Here is a 6,000-nt window from a genome sequence, read left to right as displayed (position 1 = left end):
GAAGTTCGTTTTTACAACTAATCACTTTGTGTGTGAGAGCGGTCTCTACTTGTGTACCATAGTGATCCTTACACTTAGGAAACATTACAATAGGATAACTTTTTTTGGTTGATTGGGGGTGGGGTGGGGTGGGGTGGGGGGTGTCATATAGCAATGACGAAACCCTTACTTTAAAAAATTATATACACACATTTTTTTAAAGACGATCAACCTATCGATTCTATATGGAATATTCCAATTTTTGAACTTAACTACCCCTTATATCTATATAATTTATATAATTCTGTTAAAAATAAAACCCCCAATTTTGTTGAATGCATGTGCTTTACATATAGCGCAATGTTCCCCCAAGCAATAGGGATAGTAAATTTGCATTTAGGTTAACTCTTCTCCCACTTATGAATATATTATCCTCACTAGGGCATCCCTTACCAATCCCGTAGAAGAATGAACCTGATGAAACAAATCCAATTGCTCTTATGAAAGCAGGTATCCTAATGACGTGTCATTCCCTTATGCACTAGTTCTTATTTTCTTTTTAACGGGAAACTAGATCCTATGACTAAACACCCACCCCTCTTCACATAAACACCAAGACTAGTTTTATAATTAGGCCATCATTACAATACTATGAAGACGCTATCATGAGCATAATCACAAGAATGATGTTGCCAATGGACCACATGGAGAGGCTTTTAAAAAAGGGGGAGGGGAGGGGAATAGGAAAACACACATTCCTTGCACAAAGAGAGGGGGTTCACATGCACAAGAGAGAGGGGGTTCACATGCACAAGAGAGAGGGCGTTCACATGCACAAGAGAGAGGGCATTCAAATGCACAAGAAAGAGTTCAAGAGACACGTCATGAAAGACATAGGGCACATACACATGTTGCCAAGATCACCAAGATCACATGTAATCTTGTAATATTTCTAAGGCCACAAACACATAGCACACACATCAAACTAGTCACATTCATGGTTCTAAGTATTTCACTCACTTTGGCAACATTATCAAGAAAACACACATCACGTCATATAAGCACAATTCAACACATACAAAAGTACATTTTAACACACTCAAGGAAATTATACGTACCATAGCAACAAGAGAGAGAGAGACATGCACCCTCATTGCAGAGAGAGGAAAAGATGCTCATAATAGCAATGAGAGAGAGAGAGAGAGAGAGAGAGAGAGAGAGAGAGAGAGAGAGAGAGAGAGAGAGAGAGAGAGAGAGAGAGAGAGGGTCATCAACATAGAGAGGTGGACCAACACACACATAGAGGTGGGTTAGCACACACATAGAGACACTTGATTAGACCTATGAACATGAATGTAACGATAAGCAAATGAATAACATAATGAAGGAACTCTCATTGCCGTAGAGACAGTTGATTAGACCTATGAAAATGAATGAAAGATAAGAAAATGAAACATGAATGTAAAGATAAGTAGATGAAACACATAATGAAGGAGCTCTCATTGCCAAACATACACATATAAGAGAAACATCATTGTATGTTCAGTCAACTTCTGATTGTAACACATAACATGAAGCCATTTAATTATTGCATTGGGTTTATTAAGCATCATTGTTCTTGGGTATACATAGTCTTTTATAGCCGAATGGTGAGGTGGTGAGTGGTGCTCTTTAACTGCCCATCCCGACGTGCCATGTCATAACTATTTATGTTATGTTATTCCCCATCATGAGTGTGACAGGTTGCAATCCATTCCTAGGTGTGTGTGTGTGTGTAGCCGCATCTTAGGGTAGATTCCTAACACCTATCCTCTCCCTAGAATTGTTGTGAGTGCACATCTGCCAAAATGTAGCTCGCAACAAATACAAGGCATACCATTTTGACTCATATAAGATGATTAGTGCATGTGTTTGAGTGCTATAGATGGGAAAGTGAATTTGGATTATTGTGCAGCTTGTATGCCTGAGATTAACTTTGAGAGTGTTTTTTGATGATGAAGAGCATAAATTCAAACCATCAAAGGCACTTTGAAATGCCGGATCAGTGGCCAAATCTGAAGAGATTTTCTGAGGTGATATATGTTGTGAGAAACTATTTTTGTTAGCTTCTCTGCACATTTCTGCCATATCTGCTTCATCTCTCAGCCTCTTTTTTATTCCATCTTAATAGTCTGGTAAACTTCATTAGGCTATGTTTGCTCCCTTGATAATGATTGGATGAACCAATTTTTGGGGGATGGATGGTATGTAAAGAGGACCTCTGTAGAAGATGCCATTGAATGTAAAGTAACAATACCATATATTACATTGAGGTGAAATCAAAACATAAAGTTTGTTTGTGTTTGTAGAAATTCTGTTAGGGTGACATCTGTTACTTTTAAGCATTGATTGTTTTTATGACCAAGTATTTCATTGGGAGGCAAACATTATGCATGTGATTTCATTTACAGAAGATGGCGACTATGGAGAGGCATCTGGAAAATCTTGGATCAAGACATGCATGATGAAACTCACTCTTCCATCATTGATGTTGTAATCCACTTACAAGGTCAAGACCTGTTAGTGGTCAATCTAGAAAGCCATTGGCCATTGGCCTTTCTTAGACAAGAGATCCAATTTATGTGTAGTGATGCACCAAGGGATTTTTATTTTAAATTAGATGGTAGGAAAATCGAAAGCAGGAGTGAAGCTTCCAAAACCTGCTCTATTTGTATCAAACCACATATCCTAGAGGTTATTGAAACCTTAACCTTTCCATCAATAATAAAATTTCAAGAGTTATCTTTAGTCTACATGTTGTATAAATGTTACTTCTTCCTTCTTTTTGCAGCTATTATTTACATATATTACTTTGAATTATACATATAAGCCCTTTGTTACATATTAGTGCAATATAGACCTTGTATAGTGCAAGCGCAATATAAGGCTTCCCCTTGCCAACGTCCAATGTATATCGCGTTGTACGGACATGCAATATAGAAGTTCTTTTTAGCTCAAATATGGAACCCTATTCGATATCTCTGTCTCATAGTCATATTTGCTGAAATATTAAAAAATGCAAACTTAGTATAGCTTGAATTTGGAACTGTGGAGAACGAAAGGAACATTTAATGTAAAGACATTATTGTAAAGCAAGTTCTCTTAGAGATAATCATTGTTGCAACATGGAGATATAAAAATGCCTTGTTAAAATTTGGTATGATAAAATTTTGTACATGTCGAGAGCAATTAATACAAAGAATTTACACATTGTGAATATAAATCTACACATTGCATCAAAGGTGAATGGGTTGACGCATAATATTATCATTGGGTAGGGGAAGCTTGCTCTTGCTGTGGGGAAGAGTGCTCTTCTTATTGGGGAGAGTCAGTAGCTTGCTCCCACCGAGGGGATGGTGAATCTCCAAGGTGGATCCACTCCCTGTCGGTTGGCATTTGTGGATACTGCGAGACCGCAACATTGGTCTTGGCCGTTGTGGTGGAGCATATGGCATATTAGGTTCTCGTTGCCCAATATTGTTAATTAGAGTTTCAATTTTTGTGGCCCTATATAGTCATACACCCAAATTTGCATAATCCGATAGTCGTGGATTCTAATTACATAGGTGCTATCAGTGAATGAATGTACAAAGAAACTCAGGTATCATTAGAAGAAGAAGTGCATGCTTACATTTACTAAGGGCAGTGTTAACATTGCATGCATCATCAACATGGAGTTGCAGCACACTCTATAGCCACAGCTAAAGCCACCATGTTGCGTTGGGACTCTACACCTAAGGATCTCCGTTGAATCAAAAATCTCCTCCTGGGTAAGGGCCTCAATACTAGCTATTAACTTTCTAATATATTTGCACAACATTTTTCAATTATCAATAATCTCTCTCTCTCTCTCTCTCTCTCTCTCTCTCTCTCTCTGAATAATGTAAAAAATGATTGTGTGGACTTACTACCTTATGTTGCCATGAAATCCTGTAGTTGAATTGGCAAGATAGCATCGCTTCGCCTTAGTATCTATAATAATCAAACTCCAATGTCCACTACAAAAGTTAATAATAATTGGCAAGATAGCATCGCTTTGCCTTAGTATCTATAATAATCAAACTCCAATATCCACTACAAAAGTTAATAAATAGTATAAGACAGTAAATCTAGTATCTATGTGTAAGATTCCTCCCTCCAGCTTTTGAGATGTAAAGGTGTAAGAACCTCCCCTTCTATCTCTTGTAATCATCCCCCCTCAGAAATGGAAAAAGATCTTGTTTTACCCAAGTTTTGGCCTAGAGAGAGATAATTCAAAATTGAGATATTTTCGGATACAAAAATTCTCTTGATATCTAAAATGAATTCCCCTCAAACAGAAGTTCAAAATTAACTTTCCAATGTGCATTAGGAATTAATTGAATATGTGTATAAGAGACCTTATCCTAAGAGACCACATTTTCAAAAATTTTTGGATTAAGTTCTAAATAAGGTTCAAAGGGGCAATAGGATTAATCCAAGTGTTGGGATGACAAAAATGCAAAGAATAAAATAAAATACCCCAAAAATGAGTAAATGCTCACATAAGATGAAGAGTTGCTTGAGTACAAGGTTTATTAGTTAAAAATTAAGGTATATTAGTAAAACAATGGGATATTTTGGTAAAATGATGCATTTTTGACACCTTAGTAAGGAGGGAAAGCCACTTGAGGCAGGTGCATTTTTTTATCATCATTGCTTGATATTTTTAATTCAAAAAAATCAAGATATTTCATCTCTCCTCTCTCCTGGTGTAAACTGGATCAAAAAGGGGGCCAAACTGATCTAAATCTTGTCCGAATTGGGTCAAACTGAAGCTAGAAGGCTCTAGAACCTAGTTGGACTTGGTTAGTGGCCTCCCTCACCTATAAATAGACCCTTATTCCTTTGTATTTTTATCTTTGAGCAATACCATGCCAGTATTATCTCTAAATTAGCATATTTCTATTATCTCTAAATTAGCATATTTCTATTATCCCTCTAATTTGCCTCTTCTCTTGAGAGATTTGGAGCTTCTCTATTCTCCATCCTCTCCTGGAAATTACCCTCCCCCTCTTGGTGGCTAAGGACTTGCTTGGGGGCTTCACTTCTAGCCAAAGAATCAAGCCAAATTCAAACGTAAACCTAATTTAATGGTTTTTTTTTTCAATTCTCTCAATGATTTTCTTCTTCTCAACCCCTCTAAAGCTTGAGAAGCTTTCAAAGCAATGGTTTTTTCCTCAATTCAAGCTTTCCAAAGATTCATAATGTCTAATTAGATTTATGTTAATCTTTATGCTTAATTATAATGTTTTCTTTAAGAAAATCTCTCTTGAAAATATTAATCATCTTTATGGCTAGATCCTTGGTAGAAGGATGATTCTTAATGATAATCTCTTTATCTTAATCCAAACTCTAGGCTTGACAAGCTAGAGAAAGAGATTAGTTATTTTTATGATTTTTAATCTAGAAAAAAAGATGATTAATTCCTTTAAAATTGTTTATGATATAGAAAAATCATATTAACTCATCCTAAATTGAAAGAGGGTTATGCTAACATTTTTAGAAATGAGAAATGGTTATTTTAGTTTAATCAAGAGAATTAATCATAATTATTCTTATAATTACGGTTATAATTATGCTATGTATGCATAATTTAATTTTAGTCAAGAGAATTAATCATAATTATGCTTATAATTATGGTTATAATTATGCTATGTATGCATAATTTAGTCTAAAAGAGGAGGGCGATGGTTGAAGTTATGTACAATTTAAGAACATTAGAATAAAATAAGCATTGAATCTCTTTAGAAAATATGGAAAAAGGTGAATTTATATTCAAAAAGAAGAGAGAGAAACCCCATATAATAATATTATTTTTTCACTTTTTTGGGATTCCAGAAGGAGAGAGAAAGCCCTTAAAGGGCCCATTTGGAGCCCGAATTTTTCCTAATGGGAAGTGCATGCTACAAGCTACAGATGAAGGTTGAGTGGTTTAGTGAAATCCTATTTCATGATGAAGAA

The sequence above is a fragment of the Cibotium barometz genome, chromosome 51 (genome assembly GCF_041138505.1).
Source record: "Cibotium barometz isolate CiBa-2024 chromosome 51, ASM4113850v1, whole genome shotgun sequence".
In the NCBI taxonomy this organism is placed as follows: domain Eukaryota; kingdom Viridiplantae; phylum Streptophyta; class Polypodiopsida; order Cyatheales; family Cibotiaceae; genus Cibotium; species Cibotium barometz.
Note: the sequence above shows the minus strand (reverse complement) of the source record.